The sequence below is a fragment of the Phyllostomus hastatus genome, unplaced genomic scaffold (assembly GCF_019186645.2).
Source record: "Phyllostomus hastatus isolate PE091 unplaced genomic scaffold, TTU_PhHast_1.1 phas_contig_64, whole genome shotgun sequence".
Taxonomy (NCBI): domain Eukaryota; kingdom Metazoa; phylum Chordata; class Mammalia; order Chiroptera; family Phyllostomidae; genus Phyllostomus; species Phyllostomus hastatus.
Genome location: NW_025333928.1, coordinates 10,055,985 through 10,070,957, shown reverse-complemented (window position 1 = coordinate 10,070,957; position 14,973 = coordinate 10,055,985). Strand labels below are relative to the sequence as shown.

Below are 14,973 nucleotides of genomic sequence, written 5' to 3'. Positions count from 1 at the left end.
GATGAGATGAGGTACATTAACATGGACTACCGAGTCCTGTGGAGGAAAAGGGATAGCGCAGCCACTCTCTCTAGGGGAGAGTGCCCCAACCCTTGCTTTGACAAGCTTTTATTGGGTTCAATTTGCACAGGGATAAAGCTCATCAATCATTGTCAGGCAGAAATGATTAAATAATAGAAAACATTGAAAGAACTCTGAGGTCTTATTCTGAGTCAGGGTTAGATAGTTAAAGGGCCATAAAACTTTGGAGAAACAAACTTCTTGCTTGGTCCCTTATGATTTAAATTGAGGGTATTAGCAAAGTAGGCTTCACAGGATTTTATGCATTCTTTCTTAGGCCTGATCACCCTAGGGAACCAGCCCTTTCCAGCACAGGGCTGCACCCACCTCCAGCATTGTTTCAGGCTTAAGGCACTGTTTCAAGGCATTGTTAGGCAGGGGAAGTAAGCCAGCCAAGAGATTAGGAGACTTCTTGCAGACAGAATGAGGACTCAGGCTATGTCAAAGCCGAGGGACGAGGGTCCACCCCTGGGGCCTCCACATGATTGTGCCTGTCTTAGGTTGTTCCCCCCTTGGAGAATCTTACCCGTCATTGGCTAACCGACCAAGCATTGGGGGCCAGGCAGGATGAAGTAAAAGGAGCAGAGGCAGCACTCCTACCAGTAAGATAAGCTTTGTCTCCTTAGTGGCTTATGGTCCCAAGGTCTCTCACTCAGCCTTAGCCATGGGGGGTGGTTACAGCTTCTGAAACCAGGCAGGGCTGTTCCCAAAAAGAACCTGGCACACAAAAGTGTCCAATATGTTCCTTCAGTTATTTATTCATTGATCCACACATTCTACATATTTCACTGAGCACCCTCCATAGGCCAGCACTAGAAACTGGACAGTGAAACTACCATCCCGTTCCTCTGGGGCTTTTACCAAAGTGGGGAGCCAAACAAAACACAAGTAAACAAATAAATAAATAAATATGATCATCCATGTTCAAAACCTGCAGTTAAGAGCATAACCAGAGGGATGACGGGAGAGGCATCTGCTGTGCGTGAGGTGAACAGGGAAGGTAGGGACATCCTGTTCCTACCTAGACAATGAGCAGGAGCTGGGCAGAATGGGGGCAGCAACATCCAGCAAGAACACAGAGCGCAACAGCCCCGAGGCAGGCCAGAGGTTGGTGAGTGTGCGGAAATATTAAGGCACTGTGGCTACAGCAGAGTCAATGATGGGAAGAATGACACAGGGTGATGGGGAGAGATGGGAAGGGGCTAGATCCCATAGGCTTTGTGGACCATAGTGAAGAGAATGGATTTTTCTCTGGATGGGAATGGGAAGCCTTTCAAGGCTTTTAAGTAGGGGAAGCAATATAATCTGATTGACATTTTAAACAATCCCTCCAGGGGCTCTGGGGAGAATTGTGGCAGCTGGGCCAGGCTGGGTACAGGAATCCAGTGTGGAGGTCATGGTGATGACAGAGCAGGCATGGCCGTGGCCTGGACCAAGGCCGTCCCTGAGGAAAGTAGATGCTTTCTAGATATATTTGGGAGACAGAACTTGCTGATGGTTTAAAGCAGAGGTGTCCAACCTTCCAGTATCTCCAGGCCACACTGAAAGAAGAAGAGTTGCCTTGGGCAACACCTTAAATACACAAACACTAATGAAAACTGATCAGCAAAAAAAGGTTTTAAGTAAATTTACAATTTTGTGTGGGGCTGCATTCACAGCCATCTTGGGCCACGTACAGCCTGCAGGCCACGAGTTGAACACCTCTGGAAACTTTAAAGGAAGAGGGTAATGGAGAGCAAATCTGGGGTTTCTGGGTTGGACAAGTGCATGGATGGTGACAGGCTCGGGGAGGGAGGAGGTATGGTGAGAAACTCAAGAATTCTGCTACAGACGCTTTCAGCTTGGAAAGCACGTGAGATGTTGAAGAGAAGATGGCAAGTGAGGACTTGCTGGTAAGAGTCTGGAATCAAAGGGGAAGTCTTCTGGCTGGCAGTAGACGGCCAGAAACAACACAAAGATGGCATTGAAAGCCACACGATCACAGTAAGGAGAGGGCAGAGACGAGGCCTGGGGTTGAGCCCCAAGGAACTCCACAGTTTTGAGGTCACATGAAGGAGAAGCCAGCGAGGAAAAGCCAACGAAGGTGGTAGAGAAGGAGCAGCTAGCAAAGCAAGAGGAAAACCAGGGGTGTGGGTGCCATGGAGACCAGAGAAGAGCGTTCTAGGGAGGAGAGGGAGTGGACAATTGACTTCATGGGTACTGAACAGTCAGGAAAACAAGGATGCATTTAATGACACAGAAGTCAAAACTGACTTAGATAAGAATTTTTCCTGAAGGCTGTACAGACAAAAGCAGGGTGAGCAGACACTTCCAGTTAAAGATGTTGGATGGAACACACACATTTAACTTTTCTGTGTCCTGAGTCCCCATTAAAGGGGAGTGAGTGGATATTTTAAGGTATGTACACAAGTTCCCCCTTTTCCACGGTTTCACTTTCTGACGTTTCATTTACCCCGAGGTCTATTGAGGTCTGAAAGTATTAAAAGAAAAATTCCAGGAGGAAAAAACAGCTTATCTAAGTCTTAAACTGCACACCATTTTGAGCACACGATGAAATCTGCCCCTTGCGCTTCCCTGCCCACCACAGCACTTGCGCCCAGATCGCCTTCTTCCACTTACCGCTGGCCCCACAGCACAAGAGCAGTGATGCTGGCATTCGGATATGACAAAGACAAGCCATAATGTGCTTCCTTTAAGGGAAAAAGTGAATGTTCTTGACTTAGCAAGGAAAAAAAATTGTGTGCTGCAGTTGCGAAGATCTAAAGTAACAACAAATCTATTTGTGAATTGTGAAGGAAGAGAAATTCATGCTAGCCTTGCTGCTGCACCTCCAACTGCAAACATTACAGCCACAGTGCATGACAGGTGCTTCGTTACGATGCAAAAGACATTCAGTCTGTGGGTGGGAGACAGGAACAGAAAACATGCTCCAGCTGACGGCTCATTCACCAGAAAGCACTGAGCTTGCATGAAGACCTCAGCAAGGGCTCCCTGGAACGTGTGAAACCGAACCCTTTACTGCAAGTGACAGGTGGTTACACAGATTCGGAACACTTTTGGACTGAAAAATATAAAAGTTACTGCAGAGAGAAAGATGTCATTCACATAACTTTTATTACAGTATATTGTTACCATTGTTCTATTTATTCCTAGCTATTGTTGTTAATCTCTTACTGTGCCTAACATATAAATTAAATGTTATCATAGGTATGTGCAGGGGGTGGGGGCAAAAGTAGGTTTACAAGACTTCCAGCCAGTATGGAGGTGTAGGTAGATATACTGTGCCTCCTCACACAACCAAAAGGACGACAACAAATTTAAAAACAGAAAATAACCAGTACTGCCAGAAAATCGAACTGTATGGAAGTCCAACAACCAAGGAGTTAGAGAAGAAACATTCATCCAGACCAGTAGGTGGGGTGGAGACGGGCAGCTGGGACAGAGAGGACACACAGAGAGGCGGTGGCTGGAGGAGTGGGCAGTCCCACATCTGCGAGTGGACAAACTGGGAGGAGCAGCCGGGGAGCAGGATAGGCTGTGCAACCCGGGGTCCCAGGGCAGGGAAGTAAAATCTCAAAACCTCTCACTGAAAAGATATGTGGGGGTGTCAGTGGTGGGAGAAACTCCCAGCCTCACAGGAGACTTCATTGGAGAGACCCCAGGGTCCTGGAACATACACAAAGCCACCCATGCAGGAATAAGCACCAGAAGGGCCCAATTTGCTTGTGGGTAGTGGGGGGAGTGACTGAAATCCAGCAGAGAGCAGAGAAAGTGGTTTTGTTCCCTTTCTGACCCCCTCCCCCACATACAGCACCACCCAAGGCGAAGTAAGTAGCCCCACCCTGATGAATACCTAAGGCTCCACCCCTGATACATAACAGGCCTGCTGAGACCAAAAAGCCCAAATGGAAGAACAGATCAAAGCTCCAGAAAAATTACAACTAAGCAATGAAGAGATAGCCAACTTATCAGATGCACAGTTCAAAACACTGGTGATCAGGATGCTCACAGAATTGGTTGAATATGCTCGCAAATTAGATGAAAAAATGAAGGCTACACTAAGTGAAATAAAGGAAAGTGTACAGGGAACCAATAGTGATGGGAAGGAAACCGGGACTCAAATCAAGGGTTTGGACCAGAAGGAAGAAATAAACATTTAACTAGAACAGAATAAAGAAACAAGAATTCAAAAATATGAGGAGAGGCTTAGGAACCTCCAAGACAACTTTAAATGTTCCAAAATCTGAATTATAGGGGTACCAGAAGAAGAAGAGGAAGACCAACAAGTGGAAAAGTTATTTGAACAAATAATGAAGGAGAACTTCCCTAATCTGGCAAAGGAAATAGACTTCAAGGAAGTCCAGGAAGCTCAGGGAGTCCCAAAGAAGTTGGAACCAAGGAAGAACACAACAAGGCACATCATAATTACATTAGCTAAGATTAAACATAAGGAGAGAATCTTAAAAGCAGAGAGAGATAAAGAGACAGTAACCTACAAAGGAGTTCCCATAAGAATAACAGCTGATTTCTCCAAAGAAACCTTGCAGGTAAGAAGGGGCTGGAAAGCAGTATTCAAAGTCATGAAAGGCAAGGACCTAGATCCAAGATTGCTCTATCCAGCAAAGCTTTCACTTAGAATGGAAGGGCAGATAAAGTACTTCTCAGATAAAGTCAAGTTACAGGAGTTCATCATCACCAAACCCTTGTTATATGAAATGTTAAAGGGAATTATCTAAGAAAAAGAAGATCAGAACTATGAATAGTAAAATGACAACAAACTAACAACTATCAACAACAACCTAAAAAGAAAAACTAACCAAATAACATGGAGGGTTATGAGTGGACAGGGGGAGAGGGGAGAATGGGGGAAATGGTACAGGGAATAAGAAGCATAAATGGTAGGTACAAAATAGACAGGGGGAGGTTAAAGATAGTATAGGAAATGGAGAAGCCAAAGAACTTATATGTACAACCCAAGGACATGAACTAAGGTGGGAGAATGCTGGTGAGAGGGGGGTACAGGGCATAGGGGAATAAAGAGGAGAAAAAAAGTGGGACAACTGTAATAGCATAACCAATAAAATATATTTTTAAAAGTAGGTTTAAAGTTGTAAGTACACAAAACACAGAGTTTATCCTTGTACTGTTATTTCTTAACTATTGTATTATTTTCTGTATGAGCAACTGTAAACCTACTTTTGCCCATCCTGTATGAATGGATAAAAACACTTCAGAGAGGGCTCAGGCCTGGCTGGTGTGGCTCAGTGGATTGAGCACAGCCTGTGGACAGAAAGGTCGCCAGTTCCTCTGGTCAGGGCACATGCCTAGGTTGTCGGCTGGTCCCCAGTGGGGGGCGTGCAAGAAGCAACTGATTGATGTTTCTCTCCCTCTCTTTCTCCTTCCCTTCCCCTCTCTAAAAATAAATAAATAAAGTATATTTTTTAAAAATTTAAATCCGGGAGGCATATGTGGTAAGTGATGTACCAGTCTGATGACAGTGCACCTGAAGTGAACCTGAAACTGGGAGTGAGAAAAGCCAAGGGGATGAGAGTTCATGGCACAGAATCCCCAGAAGGCACCTCCAGTGTTAATGAACTAAGTACCCCTGGAAATGGGAGTAAGCTGGAGCCAAAAACAGGAGGACTGGTATAAGAAGGGCTTTAATCCTCAGATTTCCTTTTCCACTCGGCACAGCTGGGCGGCTGCCTCTCCCCCACCCCAGCAAAGACGGAAGCTTTATGCTCCAGAAAGGATAGAACACAGGGCCTCTGAAACGAGGACATAGCAGGACAGAGACAGCGAGGGGGGAGTTGAAGGACCCACCAGAAGACTTCTCTGAACACTGCACCCAGAATGTGAGGGGCCCTGCCTCAGATCCGCATTACCTGGGGCCCCCTTCCCCTCTGGCTTACAGGACAGTGAAGACAGGACTGAGCTCTCCAGACTGGACGCTCCAGAGTGTATTCCCTTCCATCGCTGACATATTAATGATGGACATTTTGTTACTGTTATTTCATTTCCTGTTTGTTTGTTTTAGTTTTCTTCTCCCTGCATGGTTTGTGTTTCCTCCAATATTTTTTCTGTTAGCATTAGCTCTCTTTCTGAGTCCAGCTCACTGAGAACACCTCCTTGTTGGCATCAGGGATTTCCCAATGAAGCAGCCTGACCCCAGCTCTCTCTTTGGAGCTCCTGAGTCAACCCCTCCCAGTCCCAGCACAGGGCTACTCAGCAGCTTGCTTTTGTTTGTTTGTTTTTTTAAGAGAGGGGAAGAGAGGGAGAAAGAGAGGGAGAGAAACTTCAATGTGCAAGAGAAACATCAATCAGTTGCCTCTCACACACTCCTGACTGGGGATCTGGCCTGCAACCCAGGCATGTGCCCTGACTGGGAATCGAACTGGCGACCTTTTGATTCGCAGGCAGTACTCAATCTACTGAGCCACATATCAGCCAGGGCAGCAGCTTACTTTTATAAATTTTTTGTTATATTCTTTAATCCAAGCAGAATTATGGTGAAATGCAAAGTCCTTAAGTGGTCAGTATAATGAGTTTTGACAACTGTATACACCTGTAAACCCACACCTCACTCAAAACAGAGAGTATTTGCATCTCCCCAGAAAGGTGTGTCCTGCTGCCGGCAATGCCTCCTGCACCATACAGGCAAGCACGCTTCCATTCAGTGGGCTCTTCAGGCCCTGGCCAGGTTGCTCAGTCGGTTGTGCATGGTCCTGCCACACCACAGCTGTGGGGTCAGGGTGCATACAAGACCTTCCAATGAATGCACGAATAAGTGGAACAACAAATCAGTGTTTCTCTCTCTCTCCTTCCTCTGTCTCTCTAAAATCAATAAATTTTTAAAAATTAATGAGCTCTTTAAATCTCTTAAATATGAGAAGATAGCCAAGGATCATCAACATTTGAGAAAAACCTCTGATATAAGAGGTAAAACGAAAACAGAATTTGGAGGAAACAGAATATGCAAGGGCAGAAAACTTAAGAACAAAACTATTATTACTATGTTCAGACTTGGGAAAATATATGGCACATATGAAACAAAAATTAGATGCTATCAGCCTGACCAGTGTGGCTCAGTTGGTTGGGTACCGACCTGCAGAGCAAAAGGTCGCCGGTTCAATTTCTGGTCAGGGCACACGCCTGCGTTGTGGGCTCCGTCCCCAGCCAGGGTGCACAGGAGCGGCAGCTGATCCATGTTTCTCTCCCTCTCCCTTTCCTTCTCCCTCCCTTCCCCTCTCTCTAAAAGTAAATATATAAAATATTTTTTAATTAGATGCTAGAAAATAAATAAATAAATAAAAATTTAAGAATAGATGCTATGGGGGGGGGGACCTCCCAGAATGAACGAAACAAAACAAAAAAGTTCTTAAACATAGAGAATATCATAGCAGAAATGCAAACTTATTCAAGAGTCAGCGAACCGCAGCCTGCAGCAAACCCAGCCTCGCCTGCTTCTCCAGCAGTCCCACCGGAACCCGGCTGCGCCTGGTGTGCAGGTGCTGTCCGCGGCTGCGGTCGCACTGGCAGAGTTACGTGGTTGTGATGGAGACCGCGTGTCCGGCAAAGCCTGAAATATTTAGCGCTGGGCCCTTTATAGAAAAAAATTGCTGCCCCTGGGTTGGAAGATAAAGTTGAGGAAATTTTCCTCAGCAGAGCAAAAAGATAAACACATGAGTCAGTTTGGCTCTTCAAGTAAAAAGATGCGGAGACGGAGCTGCGAGCGCTGGGGCGTGGGACCAATGCCTGTGAAACAGAGGAGGGGAACAGGACTGGGCAGGGAGAGCCTTCCGCGCGGCTGACCCCTGGGAAATGCATGAAGGAGCTAAAGGGGTCTGGCAGGGAGAGCCTGGCTTTGATGAGGATGTACACGGTCGTGGCCAACCCAGCAGGCGGAGTTCGCAGAGCCAAGGCTGTCCATTAGAGGAGCCCCACGCTGGGGAGAAATGGCCAGGCCCCAGATCCCCACTGCGCGCAGTCACTGGGCGGGGCTGTGCAAGAAGACCTCGGTCTTGGTTGCAAGGCTGTGGCAGATCTCAAGAGCTGCCAGCCAACTGCACTCCTCGCACCTGAGTGCTGAGTTCTTTCTTGAAAGGAGAGCCCAGTGGGGCACCTTCATGGCAGCCACATTATGGAAAATAAAAAAGAAAGAGCAAGAAAATTAGAATACTGGTACATGAATCTAACACCTGAACAAAGAAGTTCCAGAAAGAGAACAGACAAAACAGAGGAGAGGAAACAGACAGTGACGTGTTTCAAACAGTTTGCAGAACAAACCTGAGTTTTCGCATTGAAAGGGCCCACTGAGCGTCCGACCGAGAGACACACTAGGCCGGCATGACCGCGTCACCAGCAAACTTCGGAACACGAGGACAAGGAGAACCTGCCACGAGACTCCATGAAGGATCGAGAATCACGATGGCATCAGGCTTCTCAACAACCGTCTTGGAGACAACACCACGAGGACAGTGTCTTCAAAGGTATAAAGGAAAATTATTTTCAGCATACAATTATACACCTTGCCAAACCATTCATAAAGCAGAGATAAAAAAAATCTTTTCAGATTTACAGGGGCTCAAAAATTTTACCTCCCATGCATTCTCTCTTAAGAAAGCTATTGGAGAAAGTGCCCCACTAAAAATACAGGAAAAGGGGGGAAAAAGAAAATGTAACACCTGGAACCTGGAAAACAGCAGCAGCCAACACAAGAGGAAAGTGAAGGGCATCCCCCAGATGATGATGATGGTGAAGGGCTGGGGGCCCCAGGGTAGAAGCTCTGGACAATGTACATGGAGGGCAGGCAGTTCACATTGGAATAAGTCAGAAGGTTCTAGAAAGATTTCTTCAAGGAGATGAAATTGATAGAATACTTATTTATACAACTTGGAGAGAACTGTGGGTTGAATTAGTCATATAAACACATAGAAAAACAAGCCCTCCCCTTAAAAACATTTATTAACCCAAGAAAACAAATCTTTTGTTCAGAAAAGGGAGAGAAATTTAAAATTTCAAACTTCTGCTCTACAAAAGATATGTTTGAGAGACTGAGAGGGACAAGCCATTGAGTGGGCGAGAAACGTTTACAAAAGACATCCAAACTGATGAAGAATTGATTATCTGGTAAAGGACTATTATCTGAAGTATGCCAGAAAATCCTTAAAACTCAACAATAATCAAAGGAACAACCTAATTAAAAAATGAGGCCCTGGCTAGTGTGGCTCAGTGGATTGAGTGCCGGCCTGTAAATGGACAGATCACTGGTTTGATTCCCAGTTGGGGTGCATGCCTGGGTGTGGGCCTGATGCCCCGTGCGGGGGGTGCGAGAGGCAACTGACTGCTGTATCTCTCACACCATCAATGTTTCTCTCCCTCTCCTTCTCTTCTCTAAAAATAAATAAATAAAATCTTTTTTAAAATGAGCAAAAGATCTGGACACCCCAGCTAAGATTATATACAAATGTCAAATACACATTAAAAATGCTCAGCATCACGTGTCATTAGAGAATCGCAAATTAAAACAACGAGATACTGTAACCGAATGCGGGCCTGGCTGCCCGCTGCTTTGAAAGCCAGTCAATACTCGAGAGGTGCTGATGTAAGGAAACTGGTTTTTATCAGGTGCCAGCAACCTGGAAGATGAGGACTCTCGTCTCAAAGCCCGTCTTCCCATCTCAGTGCAGGCAGGGGTTTGTGTAAGGAGGGAGAAGGATGAGGAGAACGAAGAGATCGGGGGAGAGGTTGGATGTGCAGGCAGTGTCCCTGCTGGTCCCAACACGGATCTTTAATGTCAGCGTCCTGGAGCTGGTCAGTGCAGCCAAATCCCTGCAGGTGGGCGATCTGCATCACCCACAGTCGTGGTCCTGGCCGTTTCTCGTACAAGCAGGAACTGGAACTGCTGGCACCTGCAATGTGCTCACAAAGAAACTGTCAGTGTGTGAGCTCTTCCTCTGGTTTCTTAGTACATCTCATTCTCATTCTATTTTGTGTTGTGTCAGAGCAGTATGAAGTTTTTGTTCCCCATTACAATACTACTACACACCTATTAGAATGGCTAAAACCCCAAACAGTGACAACAGTAAGTGCTGATGAGGACGTGAAGCAACAGGAACTTCCAGTCATTGCTCAAATGCCAGTGGGGCGTCGCACGGCACAGCCAGCTTTGGAAGACATATTCTAAATAGAGCCAAACGCAAGACTTACCATATGATGCAGAAATAACATTTCTTTTTTTTTTAAACAGTTCTTTCTTTTAAAAAAAGATTTTTTAAAGATTTTATTTATTTATTTTTAGAGAGGGAAGGGAGAGAGAAAGAGAGAGAGAAAGAAACATCAATGTGCGGTTGCTGGGGGCTGTGGCCTGCAACCCAGGCATGTGCCCTGACTGGGAATCGAACCTGCGATGCTTTGGTTGGCCACCCGCGCTCAATCCACTAAGCTACACCAGCCAGGGCCAGAAATAACATTTCTTGGTATTTACCCAAATGAGTTGAAAACCTGCACATGAGTATTTATAGCATTTTTATTCATAAATGCCTAAAACTTGGAGGCAACCAATACATCCTTCAACAAGTAAATGGATAAACAAATTGTGGTACATCCATATAATATTAATAAAAAGAAATATTAATAAAAAGAAATGAGCTATCAAGCCACGGAAAGACATGGCAGAACCTTACATGCATGTTTCCGAATGAAAGAAGCTAGCCTGAACGGGCTGTGTGATTCCAACTACGTAACATTCTGAAAAGTAAAAACTATAGAGAAGTAAAAAGATCAGCGGTGGCCAAGGGCTTGTGGGAGGGAAGAAGTGAGGGAGGCAGGGGTGAATAAGGGAGCACGGGGGATTTTTGTAGCTAGGAAACTATTCTGCACGATACTGTAATGGCAGGTCCATGACACACCTGTCAAAACCCATAAAATACACACACAGAGTGAGCCCTCATATAAACTACAGACTGTAGTTAATCATAGTGCATCAGTATTGATTTATCAATTGTAACAAGTGCTCTACACTAAGGCAAGATGTTAATCATAAGGGCACTGGGGGTGGGGCTGTATATGCACTCTCTGCTCAATTGTTCTGTAAACCTAAACATGCTCTAGAAAAGAAAGTCTATTATAGAAAAGGGGAAAAAAAGGAAAGATATCATAATATTTCACGTGAAGCTGTAAATAATGTTTCTGGAAGGTGTAAGCACTACCACTATCACCAGTATTGTGCTGCAACTGCGTTGGGTGGGTGGGAAATGGGGGGCGCAGTGTAAGGCAGTTAACCGTCACCTTCCAAAGTAGGATGTTGATAGGCAAAGCCTAAAACTGGAAAGAATCAGTGTAAATATGCCATGTAAGAAACACGGAGGTAAAAATTATCCCAAGAGTTAAGATGATTGTCTTTAAGAAGTGGGAAATCTGTGCTTGCTAAGGAAGCACGAACATTGGAACAATCCAGAGAAGATTAGCATGGCCGTGCACAAGGATGACACGCAAATTCGTGGAGCTTCCATATTTTTATTTACAGTAGTGCTGGAAGCAACCTAAGTGCCCATCAGTAAATGAGTGGATCAATAAACTGTGGTGCATTTACACAATGGAATACTACACAGCAGAAAGAAAGAAGGAGCTCCTACCCTTTTCAACAGCGTGGATGGAACTGGAGAGCATTATGCTAAGCAAAATAAGTCAGGCAGTGAAAGACAAATACCATATGATGTCACCTTTAAGTGGAACCTAATCAATGAAACAAACAAGCAAGCAAAATAGAACCAGAGACATTGAAATAAAGAACAAACTGACAGTAGTCAGATGAGGGGAGAGGATCATGGGGGAAAATAATAAAAGGAAGTGGGAAACCCCTGTTTCTTGATTTTAAGCTATGGGCATGATTAACTTGAGTAAATATTAAAACATCATTTACAAAAAGAAAGTGAGGTAACAATAAGAACAAAAGAGAGATGGGAGGTGGCAGAGCAGAGACAGAGGGCAACTCTCCTCCATCAGGAGGCTTTGATGTGCGGACATCTAAGAAACAGATGAGATGCCAGAGCCTGAGAGCTGGCAGGAAAATGAACGAGGGTGGCACAGTAGGGAGGCAAGGGAGTCTTGAAGAAACAAGGTCCTTTCAGATGCAGGGGAGGAGCTTGCCTCAAGAGAAGGCACCAAACAGTGGATTAAGTGAGTGAGGATTGAGGTGGGTCTGTGCTTTACTGGTGGGAGGTGACGGGACTGCAGCTGATCCGTGCTTTCTCTGTTAGGGGTGAGCCGCAGTTTGGGGAGAGAGGAGAAGGTGGGAAAAGGTGATCGGACACCTTGCCATGCAGAGCTGGGTGCAGGGACGGCCAGCAGCATAGGCCCCCCGGGGGTGGTTAGATGTTTAGAATCTCGGGCCTCCCCAGTATCCCTGGGAGGTTCGCGGGCAAATTACAGTGTGACAAGCACTGCTCAAAGAGAATGGGGAAAGCAACAAGCAGGCAGGCATAGTGGGGTTTCAAGGCAGCAGCGAGTGCCCCGTGGAGACCGTGCATCAGAGGGGAGGCTGCAAGCCTGGTGTGGGACACTCCCAGCAGTGTTGGCCCACTCAGTGTGAGCAGCGAGCAGGCAGCGGCTGGCAGCTTGCCAGGCAGGCACTTCTAGGCAGCCTTGAGAGGGGTTTTCCAGGGAGTGGCTCTGGTGATGGTGGGCAGAGCCCAGGTGGCTTGAGGTGGATGGTAGTGACAGAAGGGGGCTGAAGAGCTGCAAGAAAGCGGTGTGGTCCTGACTGGTATGGCTGGGTTGGTTGGGTGCAGCCTCGCAAAGCAAAGGGTTGCCGGTTCAATTCCCAGTCAGGGCACATGCCTGGGTTGTAGTCCCGGTCCCCCAAATGATTGATGTTTTTCTCCCACATTGGTGTTTCTCCCCCTCTCTTTCTTCCTCCCTTCCCCTCTCTGTGAAAATAAATAAACAAAATCTTTTTTAAGAAAGAAAGTGATAGGTCTGTGGGTCGGTCCTATGAAGTCAAAGGGCTGTTGAGCATGTGGGTACCAGTGCAAGTGATGAAGAGAATGGGACCTTTGAGGAGGCCACCAAAGTGCAGCTCTAGGAGGGGTGAGGGGTGAGGTAGTCACGCCGCCTGGGCGTAAGCCTGGGAGCAGAGGTCAGGGAACTGAGAGGCCTGTGGCAGGCTCCCGGAGATCAACTCTGCCCTCCCCAGAGGCGTGTGGCCTGGGCATCTGGATTTTTAAGCTACATTGTGATGTGCAGCAGAGTTTGAGAACCACGGTTGGAGACAGAGAACCAGGCTCCAACAGAGAGAGACAAACTGGGGAGCAACACGAAGTTACTTGGGAGGTGGCATAGCCAGTGGGACCTGACTAGAAGACGTGGTCTTCAGTGGAGCAGCTGGGTAAGAGCTGCAAGTCCGTGTGTCCGGGGTTGGAGGTGAGCAAATGAGGATGTTGTGGTCTTTCCCTGTTCATTAGAGAGTAAACGGGGTGAGAGAGAGAGAGACAGACCCAGACTTAGAAGACAGACCCCTTCGCTGAGCGGGACCATCGTGCATCCTGCACCGAGATGCAGTGTCCACTAGAGGGAGTGCTGCGCACACAGATGCGGGACTGGCGCCAGCAAGGGGTGCGTGATGCGCGGCTCAAGACTTTTTATGACAGCTTTTGTGTTCCAAGTTCAGATTTTGCAGCCACATTCCCTCGGTTTAACTCCAGATCCCACTATTTCCAAGATCCTGTGACCTTGGCCGGGTTACCCCACCACTCTGCGACCCAGTTTCATCCGCGGTGAAATGGACCCAGGGATAACTCCCATCTTTCTGAGGTGCTTGGGAGGATGAACCGAGGACAGCCTGTGAGCCACACTGGGCGACCGCGTACTGCCCCTGGCGGTAGAGCAGACTGTGCCACCGCCTCTACCTCCCTCTGCTTCCCCCGCACGCAGCCCCTCAGCCCAGCCCTGCCCAGGCAGATCCAAAGTAAGAAATGGAAGTCAACTTTCTTGGTTAGGGGAAAGCAAAGGCTGGGATGGTCTCCAGGCCTGGCTTCCTGTTCAGTCTTGCTGTCGCTCTTGCCTTGTAGCAAAACTCACCTGTGGCTCATACCTGGCTGTGGCCTCACCCTCCTGGCTCCAGGTCTTCTCCCTCTTGCAGGGGACCAAGGGACCAGCAGCTGCCCTCACCTGGCAACAGTGGAGCAATGCCACTGCCTGGGGCTCTGGGGCTCAGAAGGGGTGCTTCTTCCCAGCCATTCTCCTGACTGCCCCACCCCTGCTGCCCCACCCTGCCCTGCCTCCTGCCAGAGCATCAGTTGCTGACCTATCAGGCCACACCCAGTGGTGTCTCCATTCCCAGGTTTGCAGATGCCTCCACCACCACCACCCCACTCCCCTCGAGGTTTGGCCTGCAGGGGCCTGGGTGTGGGGCGGTTCTCTGCCTCCAGGAGCAGCTCCTCTGCCCTATCCTTGATCTCACAGAGGGTATAGGCAGCTCTGACTTTTAAAAAATGATTTGCCAGTATTTAAAAAGTCAGGACCTTACATCCTAAGATCCAGATTTCAAATTTCTCTTGAAACACTGGAAGCTCTGAGCACCTGAGGCCACACTCCCGCATGACAACAGGGAGGGCCACTGGGAGGGAAAGTCCCCATTCAGATGGCCAGGGCTCTCCTATTCACCACGGTCCCTGCCCAGGCCATGCCCCCTATACACAGTCCTTCCCTCGCCTGTGAGGAGCTCGGTCTGCAAGCCTATGAAGGGAGAACGGCAAGACCTGTGCCTGAGAGGCCTCATGGAAACATCTCCACATTGCAGCTGCTGGCCCACGGCAGGCAGAAATGCAAAAATGGGGGTGGGGGCACCCCAGAAACTAGAGCAGACCCTCAGGGGCGAGGGATCCTGGGGATCAGAGAGCTGCTTGTTGTCCT

The 14,973-nt window shown here is 47.4% G+C and overlaps 1 protein-coding gene and 1 non-coding gene across 2 annotated transcripts in view; both read left to right on the top strand.

Annotated features, from left to right (window-relative positions):
- Positions 1-14,973, top strand: part of SBK1 (SH3 domain binding kinase 1) — a 50,607-nt gene that overhangs the window by 3,816 nt on the left and 31,818 nt on the right. The gene's annotated exons all lie outside the window — the stretch shown is intronic.
- Positions 11,478-11,579, top strand: LOC123825718. Its single transcript, XR_006786944.1, has one exon. It is a non-coding gene; the product is annotated as a U6 spliceosomal RNA (small nuclear RNA).